Below are 16,566 nucleotides of genomic sequence, written 5' to 3'. Positions count from 1 at the left end.
ACAAACTGTTCTTCCTTACACCAGAGCAGCAGCTTCTCTAAGTGCTGCTGCAATATGAATTGCAGAGTGTAATTACCTGGATTTCACAGTCTGCTAGAACTGTGGGCAGCTAGTGCTTTGAGCAGCAGGAAACCCTTCTCATGGACATGACCTCCCAAGAGGCACCAAGGAATCATATTTTGAGACCCAGGAAACTTCCAGTTTCAGTGAAAGAGGAAGTACAGGCCAATCACAAATCAATCCTTTCTTAAAATATTTTGAACTGGAAAAATGCCTCGATGTAAGCCAGGTAATGGTCCACACAAGTGTAATTTGAAGGAACAGAATCTGTTATTTTGCTTGATCCTGGATGTACTGGAGGCACTGGCAAATAAACCCGCTGGACAACCACTGCATATTTGAATGCTGTATACAGTTGTTTTCTTCCATTTTTGTTTGTTTGTTTGTTTTTTTCCTGCAAACCTAAAAGAAAATAACAGGCAGAGCAATAAGCTTTAAAAGAAAATATTTACTACGCTTTTATCTCTCAGCGATGTTCAGAGTCACTACATTTTCCATGTAATTGGAACTGGAGATGTTTGTGGTAATAGATAAGGAAAATATTGACTTTCTAATTGTTTGTTGTTGTGGTTCTTTGCTTTTATGTGGAAGACTTGGAGGTCTACACTGTATTTCCAATTAATGTTGTCTTGTCAAGACTAACAGGCTCAGCTTTAAACCTGTGCATCCAGGAAGGATTATGACCACAAAATAGAGTTTGTTGCTTTTACAAGATACTGAAGAAGATTGGAAAGGTGAACTCGAATAGGTAATAGTGAAACAGAAGCTGAAATTAGCTGAAGGTTATCCAGGCGTAAAAAAAAGCCCCAAAACAGAAATGCAGCAAGTGCTACATTTGTCTTAGCAGGACAAGTGGTATCAAGGCTGAGATGGAACTACAGCTAATGGTAGGACCCAGGACAGATTACTAACAAGCTTGAAATAAATCTTCTGTGAAGAGCCAAAGAACCTAGGACTGAAGACATCAAACAAACTACTATCCTATGGAATGACAAAGAAAAGGGGTTTACAGTTTTAGAGAGCATATGGTGTTAGAATAATAGCATACTAAATTTCACCACACTGGAACCTGCCACTTTTTTTGACCCTGAAAAGGAGAAGTATATTTAATCTCCTTTAGACAAAGTATATTTGTCTATAAACTTCTTGTTAATTGTGCCTTGAAATCTGGCACTATCTTAACTGTTCTGTTTGTATTTTCATAGAACTTGGAAACTCTTGTCATCTGTGTAATTGTTTTCAGTGTTATGTATAAACAGTGGTAAAAGATAATCACTCGTAGGGTTTGGGTTTTTTTGCAGAATTTACAATTTCATATTGCACAGTGCATTAGAACTCAGGAAAAAAATGTCCTTATGTGCTGGCACCTTCCAGAAATAGTAGAGCATTGAACTCCACAATTACCCTTTACTCAGACAGCCAGAAGAGCCATGCTTTTTCAGCAGCTATTTTCTTTTCTTTGGGACCAAGCTAAAACCATTTCAGGTGCAGTGTAGCTGATTTAAAACATCTTGTGATAACTGTCAGCTACAGAAAAGAAGAATAGTGGTTAGAATTTTCTCCCCTATTAACCAAGCTGAAAACAGTGCAGCTGAATTCTCCACCCCCACCCCATGACCAGCTTTTTGTGTCAGAACTTGCCCACTGTTTGTGTGCTCACACAAAACCTGTGAGATGGAAACATGAGCTTGGTGCTTATTTTCTAATTAAACCTCTTTTTATCCAGCCCAAAAGTTGCTTTCAGCACCTTTTTTGGCAGGAAACTTTAATTACTATCAATCATAGGCACAAATCCAAAATATAAAGTAAACTGGATTAAGATTGGAGTAGCTAGAGTAGCTAGAGTTAGGGCACACTATTGCTTTCTAAAAACAGGATACAAATGTTAAACACCACAGAGGGAAAAAGAAAAGCAAATAGATCCAATAAAATATATATTCATAAGTGTCCCCTTGAATGTATCCTTCATCTTCTGGTAAGGAAGCCAGGTTACACCACACGTTCACGCTGTTTGTATTGTCGTTTTCTTCTCTCTAAATTAGCAGATCATTTCCAAAGTTGGTTGTCAGCTATCTGTCCTTGTAGGTGTGAAAGTGGTATGAAAAGAAAGCTTGGCAGTAGTGCTGAAGAAAATGTGCCCACATTTGTTGCTAATTATGCTTTGATTATGCGGCTTTCACCACGATTGTTATTGAGGCACCAGGAACACCTGCAAACACAAAAGAGAGCTCAAACATTTCCTAACAGAGATTACACCTCAAATTCATTGACTTCAGGATGACATCAGTGGTTGTACTCATAAATGGTGCAAATCAGTTAAAAGCACCCAAGAAGTAAGACTGAAGTTGATAGAAGTTTTTTCTTCCTTTTTACTTCCCCATCAGTTCATGCAAGGTGCTTAACATTAGATCATCTCTTGTTTCCTGGAAGCAATTTTTGTCCTTCATCACAAAGTGAGCATTTGATGAAGCTCATAATAGTACAAATAATGTTCTGATGTTTGCTGGTAAGAAAATTAAAATAATGGTACAATGATTTTTACTAATCAAGAAACAGATGTACTAATACAGTTGTAAATCAAATTACCTCTTGTCAAGCAAATGTAAAATGGTGAAACTTTGTAGAAACAGGTACTTGAAATGTGTGTACTCAGAATATCTGAGAGGTAAGCTGATAGGTGTTTTTATTACAGTTATAGGAAATTAAAGGCACTTTCTGAGAAAAGGAGAAAACAAACCACAGTGACGTGTGAAATAATCTTACCCATAAATACAAGAACAGCGGAAGAAAATAAGGCAGGATACTCCTGAGTGTTTTATGCACTGGATTGCATCACTGCTTTACGGAAATTTGTGTTTCTAATCCTTTTTTTTTGTTTTTTGTTGTTATACTAGATGCATCATCTCTGAACTCATATGGTTCAAAGGAAATGAAGGCATGAAATGTTGTATAGATAACATCTTAAAATTTAAATTGCTAGTTACACTGCAGAGAAAGAAGTCCCAGTGGTTCAGCTGAGGTTGTGGTTCCCAGTGTTGTAATGTCAGGTCTGCCCTGACATCCAAGGAGTTACATTTTGCTTAAGGAAATCATTACCATTATTACAAAATTCTATAAATACATTTGTTTATGTTATGATATAAATTGAAGGAAAAGGATACAAAAAATCACAGTTGCTTTTGCAAACACTTGCCATGAAATAAGTGGTTTTTTAAATTATTTTTTAGAAAGAGAGCATGATACATAAATTTCGTAGAAGAGCTTTTTTGATGGGTCATTGACCATACATTAGATCATATGGAAATGTGTATTACTTATGGTATTTTGAATCCCAAATATGAATCTCATACTCAACTACCTTTTAAATACTTTAAAGACTTAATTATCACATGTTTCTGAAGCATTTTCCCATGAATAGAAAAAAGACATAAGTACAAAACTATTTTATGTAATTTGCAATTGTATTTAGCAAACACAAATGAAAGAAGAACGCAAAATAGTAAGATTATTGATACTGTTCATATACATAGATACTCCTACTTGAAATAAATATATGATCAAAATATTAATACAGTACAAACTCTCACTAAGACAAGCCATGTATTCTGTCTTCCAGACTGCAATTTATATTTATGAACACTAGCAGGGGCTTGAGGAAGCAAGAGAAGGAACACAGTGATCTCCTCCTGGGTACATCCCATTCATTAACCAGTTGCTTGCTTTAGGACTTCCTGGACAAAATTATCACATGTGTTTCTGTGTGGGATTCACTGAGGTTGAGAAAGGAAGTTTCTAATTGTTATCATAAGCTTAAATAGCTTTCCCTTCTTCCCTTTTCCGGCCACAGGGCAGATGTAAGTATTGTTTATGTAGAAATACATCTGGGATCAGAATGTCAGAGGATAAATTAGGTTAGGGAAGACAGCTGAAGATCTAGCACTAGGTATCTTCTAAGAATTTGGTTAAATAAAGTCCTCATATATTAAAAAAAAAAAGTTTAACCACACAGGGCAAAAAGCTACTTGAGAACATTCCTTTCACTGATACCAGCATTGGAAATATATATAATATATATAATATATATTATATATATTATATATACAATATATATATAATATATTGTATATGTATTATATATATTATATGTATTTTTGGTGGATATATGGTGGTTAATTACTTGCACTCCCTGACATAGAACAAGTGGTTTCAGTTCATTGTCAGCAAATTTTTATGACATTCAGGTAGCCTAAATAGAAAAATGCAGATTCTGTTGTATAAGAAATTTGTTCTTCCCCAGAAAGAGGCATTTTGCATTCAGAGAGGAGGCTGAACTCAAAGATCCTTGAGAAAAAAAATATTAAAGGTACAATTTTGTATCCCAAACTACCTTGCAATTGTGAGAGGTAAAAAAAAAAAAAAAAAAAAAAAAAGAAGAATAAAATTAAAAGTCTAAACAATATAAGTTCAGTTACTTGTTCTGTTCTGTTAGGCTATAACAAAACCTGGAGAAGTGTCTTGGAACTTATTCTGCAGAGAATGAAATATGATCATCCTTCTCTGTTGTATATGAAATTTACAGGCTGCTGGAGAGCAAATACCAAGACAAGACTAAAACTATCATTCAATAGAGAGGTTCCGAAAATCAATAATTAGGAGAAGTCCACATATATAAAAAAATTGAAATGGAAGTGTTCAGACAGCTTCTTGACAGCATGAATTTTTAAATCAGGCACTTCTCTTGATACAATCTGATTTCAGAGTCAACACACTTCTAAGTGGCTTAAAATATTTTGCCCTTTCCATAAGCCTAAGAAGTCCCTGAAGGATTATGAAAATCTAAATTCTATTTCTTCTGACCAAATGTTTGAGGAACAGGAGGTGGGCAAAAGTCAAAATCCTAGATGTGACATTTATCTCTTGACACTTGTTTTGTGAACAGCTTTGGGAGCTAAATCCAATTCTGAATGTCTTATCTTTCCATTTTAGGATGAGTCAAACCAACACATTTAAATTTAGAATATAAATAGTCTTAGATGAATAAAAATTTCCTACAGTCATTAATAGCTGACCAGCATAAGCTAGAGTGTTATTTTCCAGTAAAAAATTCAGACTGCAGACCAAAATTCTATAGAAAAGATTTCCCTGTATGTATAAGGTCAGAATTTATGCTAGGGACATGAAAAGAATTTTAATTATAGAAGCCAAAAGCAAATAAAAAGTTTTTAAAAAGTCAATCTAATTTCAGATGCTTCAGAAGCAAATTCTGTGAATCTAGCCTTCCTCTGAAGTGTAAAGTATTGTATCTGAAAGTCTCAAAACCAATTACAAATATTCCATTTGAAAGAGTAGTAGGAACTGCTTAGATTTTTCTTATAGCTTCATTAATATTTAGCTTGTTAGAAACCAGAATGAGTTTATTGTTAACGTCCATGGGAACACATCTTTCAATCACAAACCACAAATCACAAATCCTTGCCTTATCATGCTATTGTCTGAGTGGCTGTTTTGTTCCTGCCTTTACACCAGAATTCACAGGTTAACTCAGGTAAGCACTGTGCACAGCCATACAAAAGAATTCAAATTGTGTATGATATTCCTCCACAGGTGCTAAATTACTATACTCACCATTATTCAATTAAACATGGAAAACATTCCCTCTAACACATGCTGCTTATTGCCAATTTATAATTATAGATGATAAAATGCTTGCAGGGAGCTTTCCTATATCGTTTCTCTGAGATTTTCTGATCTGAAGCTCTTGTGATAGATTGATTTTATGTATATCTGCTGGATGTGTGAATTTGATATAATTTTATAATATCTTATGTATTATTTATGAACTAACCTTTGACAGCCTTGTGTGTCAAACTGACTTTACCCCCAGTGCGTCCCTGGGATGTCCACAACCTTGAGAGAAACCTTCTTTGGCCTAGGAAATTCTCTCAAGCTGTGGTGGCCATGGTATGAGCTGCCCAAAACAAGAGAACCTCCAAGACACTTTCAGCAGGGATAACTTTCTTCTTTGTACTGGCTATGGTGCAAGTGGAAAATGCAGTTACTTAGGTCACCTTGGGATAGCAATTACAATGTAAAGTCTGGCTGTAAAGCTTGCTAAAGGTGAAGAAGAAATATAGCATTTTTTCTTCCTTGTGTCTTATGGAAGTGATCATTTTTGTCACCATTATCTGATGCAAGCCTCACAGAGAATACCCTCAGTGATCTGGGGAGAAAGTCATAAAAGGCTTTTGCTTCATGCTGAATTTTATTCCCTGAGCTCTCAGCAAGCTTGTGTGAGATATATTACTAATTTGAGAATGAGTATTCAAGGAACTCTTTAGGGGAGACTAAAAGTAGTCGGTGGGATCATGAACAGCAGTGGTAACTGTGAAATGACATATGAGCAGGAGACAGATGTTTTCTGTATGGCTACAGTCTATCCATATATTCACTTGGAGAGTATGTTTTCCCTTTTAAACTTTCATTAAAGTTAGGAAAGATTTGGGAAAGATTGGAAAAATCAAATCTTCATCCACATATTTCTTTATTCCAAGAATTTCCAAAGGACTTACCCTTTTGATCCTGTCTGATTTATCTCTCGATTCCTTCAGAGATATTTGGTTCCTAAAATGACTTTACAAAACTTAGCCAACATAAGCAAAGAAAGCATAAATGGTAAAAAGGAGCTAAGGATAAAATTTTCCTCTCTATCACTTCCCTTGTGCTGGGGTGAGCTGCTAGATTCTAAAGTTCTTTGATGATATTTAAATTTGTACCAAGGATTGGCCTCTCACCTATACATCTAAGGAGCACTTCTGAAATCTAACCACAGCTTCTACATCTCAGCAAATGCTTGTCCCCAGGAAACACCTGAAGTGTAAAAGATGCAAGACTGCTGTTTGCTTTGATTCTGACTTTGCTCTGTTATAAGTTCCAAGAGTTTCTCTTTGAATGTTTTGTTTCCTTTGCTTTTAAAAGTGAAATGTGAGAAGTATTTGGGATTCTTTTTCTGTTTTAGAATGTAAACTCTCAGTCCAAACTTTGAAAGAATTCTTGTCAGGCTGTAGCTAAGTTACACTCCATGATGATGAAATAATCTATTCTGTGTCCACAGCTGAAATTTGTAGAGACATGAAACTTCCCCTATTTTGTGCAACTGAGAACTTCCTTTGCCTACAATACTCTAGGTCTAAGAAAAGAATTATTTTTCTGTACTTCCTGTGTGTCTTATATGGCCTTGATTACATAACATCCTTACCTTTATTGTTTATTTTATATACCAAGAGTAATAGAATCAGATTTGTATTTTAATACATATATGTATTATTAGAGTAGGTAGTTATAAGAAAAAAAGCACTATTATTATGCAAATCACAAATAGAATAATAATATTCCTATTAGAGTTCATAAAAGATAAGTCACTGACAGTTTAAATGTATTAAAAACCTGGCAATAAACACACAATCTAGTTTATTAAACAATTTTCATTGTTAGGCCATTAGACACTGGAAGAAAACATAAGATACCATGACAAAATCTCCTAGAAAAAACATTTTTTTCAATGAGTTTCCTAATCACCCCCCTATTATTGTCACCATAAAATTCTACTGGCAGCACAATAATTGTCCCCAGAACAACAGATTGGAATCTTTATTTGAAAATTAGGAATAGTGTGAGGATTACATGGGCAACTTAAGCATATATATATATATATAAAAGTAATCCTTTTATAGAAGAACACTATAAAAGAACATTGCCAAAAATACATGAAGTTATTCAGCTTCTGTTAAAAAATAAGTTAAGCTAGGCATGAAAACCCTATTAAAAAATTTACAAAGGCCTACTTTAAGTCCTATTATTAGCTATTAAAGCCAGGCTAATAATTTATATAACTTTCATGTCATTTTATATCCAAGACATTTACTTTTTTTCCCAAATCTAAGCTTCTGAGAAATTATAATTATTTATTTATATGATTGCTTCAGCATTTTAAGTAACAATCATGGCTAATACTTTAAAAATATGTCAGGTTTATTTTTTTTCTTGGTGGTACAGAATGTTATATTTGCTTAATCCCAGGTAAAAATTGTCATATAAGCAAGAAAATGTCATATACAGTAAATGTTTGCCCGTCTTCCTTGAAATAAGATAAATGTTGTGGCAGATTGGCTGGCAGCATCATGGGACTATTAACACAAACATGTCTGCAGAACAGAACAAATCCATTCATCCAGGTTAGATTCTCTGCATAATCCTAGAGACATTTTTACATAAAATAGATAAAGGGATAATACGTATTAATGGTGCTAGCTGTTATCTGTGCCCGCATCCTTATCTGACACAGTCTTTTATAAAAATCGAGTTTTCCTTCAAAAGAGGACCCTTGTTCAGCAGCTGCACTCTTCAGGTGGTGATGAGATGGTTGCCTGTGTCCTCAATTCTTCTTTTTTGATACCTGATTAAATTAAAATACCTGATTCAATACCTGATTAAAATAATTAGTTATCTGCAGTTTGAAGATACATAAATATAAGGTTTCTTTTTTGTTTGGGCATTTTACAAACTGCTTAGTTTTGTTGTCAGTATGGATAGACTCATACTGGTGGAATGGCCAGGGCCGTACCACATGTACCAGCAGTGGGAAATAATCATCATGCAGGTAAAGCATTAGGAAAAAAAAAGCCCTGATAAAGTTTTGGTCCATGCCAGACAGTTTGCTCAAACACAATACCCAGGTATGAACTGGAAGCAGCTTATTCAGTTTATTTAAAAATGTTATTTTGGCTAATAAGTTCCTGTAACGACAACAATTTTTGTCACCACCTCCTTGATCTTCACCCTTAATTCAGGACTAAAAAAATTACAGCTAGCACATCTTTCTGTTCTAAATTCAACTGATGCCCGAAGAGGATTTATTTTATTGTGATTCGGGACACTAAAACTTTTGCCATAAAATCTGTTTAGGAAAAAACTCTCTACCAATCATCTTTAGATTTTTCTTCAGCCACCTCTGAATTTCAATAATAATCTTATTTCATATTTGGAAATATATTTTAGTTACTTTTTCATATCTGAAGATATCTAAAGATAGATACTATTTCAAATTAATGTTTATACTATGCTTCTTTTTAATATCTAAAAACATATTGCAAGGCATTCTTTTTATGAAAATCATTATTTGATGTATGCATAGGAAAAAGGAATATGTATTGAAAATATTTTCTGACATAAGTTTATTTTTATTTTTATTTTATTTCTTTATGGTGGCCCCTCAGCTTACTAATGTGTGTTTGCAAAGCATAACAGATCCACTGAGGTCCTGTCTTTTACAGCAGACTGAACTTGGTCCTCACTCTGAATGCTTCCAGATATTAATGTGGATTCTGAGTAGAAGTCCAGCCTTTCAGTTCTATTTTTTGGTTGTTTAATTTGGAGACGTGTTGAATTCATATCTAGCTAGTTTTAAATTAATATGTAAAAATTATTTAATTTAATATTTTTCAGGGATATTACGCTGTCTTGGTAGACATTAGTATAAAAAACCCCAAAGATATTTTTTAAAGCAAATGAGGATCTCTGCTATTTCAGTATTCAGATATTCACTTCAGCTGAATTACACTCAGAAATCAAAAACTCCAAACAAAATCTTAGAATTCAAAATAAAAATGGAACGTATGCAATCTCATGGACTAAGTAGTCTGACAAACACAGGGTTCTTTATATGATAATGTCATCTAATGCAATACCAAGCAATAACTCTGATATACAGAGACTTTAGTCAGTTTCACTCCATGAGACACAATGAAGATGGCAATTTTTAAACAACTTATAAGGAATGCAACAAAAAATGGTTAAAGGGGTTTACACTGTGATATATAGAATTAAGGAGAAATTTCTCTCTATTCCTTTTTTCCATTTCCTGATACACTCTTCCAAAAAGATCCTTACCCTGCTTGACAGTATTATAGATGGTACGAGTGTCTGTAATTATTATCCTTTCATGGGAAAAAAAGGGAAATTTGTTGTGAAGGGATTGAGCTGTTCTTGGAATTCAGTTCTGTTTCCTAAAACAAAGAAACAAAAAAGAATGGTGGATTTAAAAAAAAATGGGGGGAGGAGGGGAAGAATAAACAGCTTAGAGTCTGGATTCTTACCTGCATGATTGCTGCAGAAACAAACAAACAAACAAACAAACAAACAAAAACAAAAACAAAAACAAAACAAAAAAAGGGCAAAAAAAACCAAAAAACAAAACAAAAACAAAGAAAAGAGAAAAGCATAGCATGTGGTTTTATCATCTGCTTCAAGATCTGGCAAAAATGTGTCAATGTCAAAGCATTTAAGGTACTGTTTTCAACTTCTTTTCTGGTCACAGGCTCACAGCAGTACTGCCAAAAATCTGTCTTGGCTGGCAAAGTAAGGCTGTTTTCAAACAGAAAGAAGGATTTAGATAAGAAAGAAACAACTGAATGCAGAAGAGAAAAAAAAATTAGAATTGGGGTAAATTAGAAAAATAATAATAATAAAAAGAGTGAAGTAATAATTCTAATCAGAATGCCCAGGATAATACTGAGGGCTTAATGAAGGCAAGGTTTCATAATCCTTTGGTTCCCTTTCAACTTATTTCTAAATATCAGGATTGTGGATGCTCATAACATTTGAGAATTGTTGCCATGCCAGGGGAAGGAATGGCAAGAAGTTACTGGCATGTAGCTGGCATGCCCAGTATATGCCTCTTCCTATACATTCTTTATCTGCAAATTGGTAAAATTGTGGGTTATCAAAGATCTTATGTGATAGCCTAATTCCTACATTGCTTTGTTTACTAATAAAGTCTAAAATCAAAACTGTGGGGTTTTGTCAGCTTCATTTACTAATATTGGACAATTTTCCATGGTACCATTAGATTAATTCAGTGTTTTATGGGCATCAAAAATTTTGTCTTTCAAAAAAACCCAAAGCAAACACAACAACAATAACAATACACCCCCCAAAAAACCCAAATAAACAAAAAAAAAAAAAAAGAGAAAGAATACCTTTGAATTTTTTACCTTGAGCAATTCAGAATATATATCTAAGACAGAAAATAGGATAAGCTCTTTGTTTTCAAAGTATTTTACCCTGAATAAGACATAAATTTTTTCTTTGGTCCTAGGAACTGAAAATTGGACAATTCGCCCTGTATTTTATAAATAAGTTTTGTATATCTGTAGTCACCACTTTCAAAAATGAGATGACTGCTCACTGCAGTAAGCGAATAAACCAAGAATGCATCATTAACTATGATAATATAGTCGCCAACATAAATAGCTATTAAAATATATTTTGTCCTTCTGGTATATTGTATATTTCTAGTGCAGAAAATAAATAATCCCCTCAAAACTCAGAGGAGCATTTTCAGGACCTAAAGGAAAAGTCATTATATGGGGCAGGTCACTTGACACTTTTCCCCTTTTTTAGGTAACCATTTATTACTAGATAACAATCATTAAAAACCTGCACTGCCTTGTGGCAGGCACTATGCTTTAAATTATTCTCCATCAGTGAAATCACAGAAGCCTAATATGGAGGTATTATTCTTCAAAGAACTTAAGGATGAGTATCAATAATGTAGGGAGCCACTGAAAAAGCAAGAAATTGAATATAGTCCTTTCTTAACTCATCCCAACCATAGGAGGAAGAAGTTAAAAAAAAATTATTGTACCATTATGCAACATCAAAACTACCAATAAATCTAGGATAAAACTGTGAGGTAATGTCTACTTCATGAAATGGTCCATGATCTGAATAAAAATTTGCTTTATAAACAGAAGTGGAAAGTGCCAGAAAGGTATAAGTTGCCTGCTGGAGTACTGCTGATTTGGTGGAAAACTGCTCCAAAGAATGAGCTAAAATGTTTAAAGTAATCTAAGATGCAAATGTAATGCATTGCTCCAGGAGCTCTATAATTGTTTCTGTTTGGCAGTTCACTGAACTGTACTGAGTGTTAGTCAGAAAATGAACAGATCTATTTTAACTCCAAGCAGATCTCAATGGCTGCAACTGGCAGAGAAAGGATTCTTAGCAGTTGGAGATGACATCCTCCTTCTCTGCTTCAGTAAAGGAGAAAGAATTTGCAAAATAAAAGTAGACCTTAATCTATGTATCAGATACATAAGCAAAAATGATGAAAAAAGTTTTAAGGTAGACAAAATGTTAAAAATAATGACTTATAATAAAACTTTGCTAGTTAATACTAAAAAAAAAACCTATATTTTTAAACATAGAAGTTGTGATTAAAAAGTGCAGAATTTCACTATTCTTCCTTTCAAACAATAACAAAAGAGATGAAATGCAGACATTTTCCAATTAACAGAAAAATAATGAAATAATCGCAATAATCAATAATGTTTATATTTTAACATAGGTTCTGATAGCTTTACCTATTGTCATCTGTACTTATGAAACTGGCACAAACAGTAACTGAATATAATATGACTTAATGTATCTAAAGACATTATCACAAATCCCACAAAACATCCATCCTAGTGGAAATATACCACTTTCAACAGCTACTGCATATGACTCCAATTATATTTGAAATAAAATTAATTTCATTGACACCATTAGCGCATTCTCTCACAGTGTTTCTTAAAAATCTCTATTTGGCATATTGACAATTCTAGATCTATTCATTTTATAGTAGCATGTAACCAAGTAACAGATTGCCAGGTCAGTTTTCTTCACAGTAGGAGTCACAGAATAACAAAGGACTGGATTTACAATTATGAAGGTGAAAATCAGCATCAAAGATGGAATCATTAGAAAAAATTAGGATACATAATATTGCATACACAGAAATCCAGCATTGAATATGATAAGAGGTATTTATAAGAAAAAGACATTATCTTTCAACTCTAAAAAATGGATCTAATACTCTGTAGACAAATTAAAATTTCAAGCTTATGTGGTAAATATTTCATGCAAAGATCACATATTTTATACAATTTCCAAATATTTTAATATTTACTCTGATTTCTAAAGAGTATTGTAGCTGTCATATTCCCTAGATCCCTATGAACTCATTTTTATAGAAAAGAACTGAGTTTCAGAAAAAAAAAATGAAAATTACTGAACAGTGTTCATACCTTAAATTTTTCAGCCGATTTTCCTACTTTGACAAAATCCTGCTAAAAGAGATTGAAAAGACATATCATGTATGTGGAATTGTACTAAATATCTGTCTTGACTGTGGTGGTGTTAGCTAATACCCTAAGAGATGTTTTTTTATTTAAAGTAGATGCAACAGAAGAGTGAAGTCTTGCAATGAGACTGAGGTAAAATATATATAGAAGAGAGGATCAGCTGCTTCACCTGGAATATTCTTTACCCACATATTTTTTTAGCACTTCATTTTGACTTCACTGGACCTTCCATTTCTGCCTGTACATTCCAGGCAGCAACAGGCACTTAATCGTGTATGCTGGCAACACCAGCCAGCCTGAATACTATGAAATATGTCTTTATAGGCATTACATTTGGTGTTTCACTTTCAAATTACTAGTGTGTTTCTCAATTCTATTTTTAAAACTTGTGCTAACTTGAGAGAAAGGAATGCAAATATCTCTTACACATCCCTTTTTCTGAATAACTTTTTTATCTTGAAAATATTCAGGCAAGAGAGGTTTTATACTAGCTATAGGAAATACTCTTTTCTATACCAGGGTGGGGGAACTTATTCCACAGAGACAATTAAATGAGCCACACAAGGATCTGGCTGTCATTTTTACAGATAGGACAACATATAAACTCTCACATTTAATTGGTGTGAATGTGACAAGAGAAAACTGAACATAAGGTCTCTAGACAGCCAATAAATCTGGCTTGTGTCTTTCTCCCTCAATCAAAGACAGAAACTGACTATTTTTATATCTTGGGTTCATGTACAATTCCCTGTGTGTGTGTGTGCAAAAGAGGGCAGGAAAGAAAGCTTTTAACAGGACAAAAATGCCATAAGCTTGCTTGTTTTCCTCTAGTGTCTAAAATATTCTTCAATCTATTGTCCTTTGTCCTTCTGAATGGGTCAAAACTGCCTTTTTTTTTTTTTTTTTTGTATGATTTTTAAAGTCTCCTCCTGTTCTAGGTCTGAAAAATCAAAAATTCATCCCACAGACACTTCATTATTCAGTTTTCTCTTATGTTAAGCAGCGTACATGTCTAAGACAATATATGGTTTCTATAGGAGCATATCATGCACAGAACAACAAATGAAGGCACATACCCAAAGAACAAGTTGCCCAAGGTCAAACAGTGTTTTTCTGACAGAGGAAAGAAGCAAATCCTAGCTGGCCTACATTCCAGAACAGTACCAGGACACTGAATGTATCACTTCTTTATCTGATAAGGCCATAGTAAAATGTAAGGAAGATTAGGAACAGAGGAAATTCTGAATTTTCGTTTGTTTTTATAGCCTTTTCTTTAAGACTTTTTGAAGCAGCTCATATAAATCCTGATCATGACTAAGAAATGCCCACTAGGTCAGTTCCTGTTGATTCATGGTCTGTCCACTCCAAAATTCCCCATGAGAATGTGTCATATTTCCCCTGTAGAGCGTAGCCTATGCGGGGTATAATCTGCAAACACCACAAGACCTGCTTTATTCAGCAAGGATGACTCCTCCAGCAGTCAGTGTAGGGTAGGGTAAGGGATAGAAAACTCAGAAAACTAGAAAAACTCAGGATCACCAATGCAATCATGGGGGGTAAAATCTGCAGACGAAATACTGTTAGTAATATGTAAATATAGTGCTCTATACAACTCTAAAGGAAAAGTATCCTCCATAAGTTTGCATTTTATCTCAGCTTAATACTCACCAGCTAAAACATATGGACTAAGACTCTTAAAAGTTTAGTATTAATGCAAAAATGAATTTTCAAGTTTTCACTTTGAACTTGTTCTCTTAGCTTCGATTTCAGTGTCCTTCAATTCAAATTTCTAATTTATTCCTGTGGAATGAAATGTCAATGAAAGGAATTGGAAATTGAGGCAATTGCAAAAGGAGCTTACTCTGGAGATCAGAAAATTTCAGTTCAGGATCATGTAGGGAATGGCATAAGATACTCTGTACATAAATTTTGCAAACAAAATGACCTTTGAATATGCCTAGACTTCTGGATAGCTGTATTTTACATATTTCAAAATAAATAAATGTCAATAATTCATAAGAAATAGAAGCAATTCATGTTCATCTTCTATTAATTATTTAGGTATGCAATCTTCATTTAAAGTATTTCTGACTATCCTTCCTGTGAGCTAAACAGTGCTTTTGAAAAATGAGCCTTGAACAAACACAGTAATTTTCTTAATATTCTTTTATTCTACATGAACTCCTAATTCATGTGATGAATGAGAAGTTTTGTAGTGTTAAAAATCATTATGTGAGGTAATAAGTGTGAATACATAACTAATATGTTCTTATTCAATATTAATATCTGCAGCAACCATTTCATAAAATACAAAAACTACAAGGCAGAACTTAGTTCAAACTAGCAATTGAGCAAAACAAGAAAAATTGCTTTTCAGAAATCTTTGACTTAATTTTTTCCCCACTGGAAAGGATCTCGATCTAAATATGAGTGATATAATGTAGTAAGCATGGTTAAATCTATCTTTTCTTCACTATCCTGATAGCAAGAGGTTAATTTACAGTACAACTTGTGTAGCCTTGCAATCCCACTTTGCTCAGCTCATGGATGACCATGCAATAACAGATGGAGAAAACACTTCTTGCTGTGGATGGAACAAAAATTTTAGCCTTTGTATTCTCCTTAGAATGATGGAAGCTTTTGTGAATTAGGCAGATGCTCCTGTCTTTGATAATCTTCTCATATATAAAATAGCAAATTTAACTCTCCTGCCAGAGGCAGAATATTAAGAACAGGGGTTGAAGCAATATGATTTTATTATACAGTCATCATCATGTCTGGGTGCTATAGAACAGAATTCTTGTGGAATACTGACATATATTTGGTTATCCTTGGAAATGGTAAAATAAATTTATTGGAACTTTTACTCACACACACTCTCATGCTTTTAAATCAATGCCTTCTTATCACATCTGCAGTCTCCTGAAGAAGTGAAAAAGTGAAACTGCCTGTAAAAAATAAACACGGGATGCTCACAATACATTACAAAAAAAAAAAAAAATCAGATATTGTTCAGCAGGGCTTTTTGTGAAACTGTGAAACTAGGCATTTGGCCTAAATTTCCAAGAACAGAAAAGATTATTAAAAAAAAAAAAAAAAAAAAAAAAAGAGAGATAGGAACTAGAGAACTAGAGCAAGCAAACAAAAAGAAGTGTTTCAATCCAGTGCCATCAAGCAGCTCCAAAGACAGAAAGGAATAGGAAGATTTAATTTATATCTATATTTTTATATATTTTTTTTAATTTCTATAATTTTTCAATTGATAATGTATTCTGTGGTAGCATGTGCAGTGTCAATAAGTAGGAAAGTATCTAAAATCCATATT

The 16,566-nt window shown here is 33.7% G+C and overlaps 1 long non-coding RNA gene across 1 annotated transcript; it reads right to left on the bottom strand.

The window, feature by feature from the left end:
• Nucleotides 1–7,556: 7,556 nt before the first annotated feature.
• Nucleotides 7,557–16,190, bottom strand: LOC148225413 (uncharacterized). Its single transcript, XR_015804023.1, has 4 exons — nucleotides 16,113–16,190; nucleotides 13,185–13,223; nucleotides 10,006–10,121; nucleotides 7,557–8,512 (listed from the first exon to the last, which is right to left on the bottom strand). It is a non-coding gene; the product is annotated as an uncharacterized LOC148225413 (long non-coding RNA).
• Between the last annotated feature and the right edge of the window lie 376 nt (nucleotides 16,191–16,566).

This window comes from Sturnus vulgaris, chromosome 1 (assembly GCF_052056855.1).
Source record: "Sturnus vulgaris isolate bStuVul1 chromosome 1, bStuVul1.hap1, whole genome shotgun sequence".
NCBI lineage: Eukaryota > Metazoa > Chordata > Aves > Passeriformes > Sturnidae > Sturnus > Sturnus vulgaris.
The sequence above is the reverse complement of the archived record's forward strand: the minus strand, read 5'-3'. Positions and strand labels throughout refer to the sequence as shown.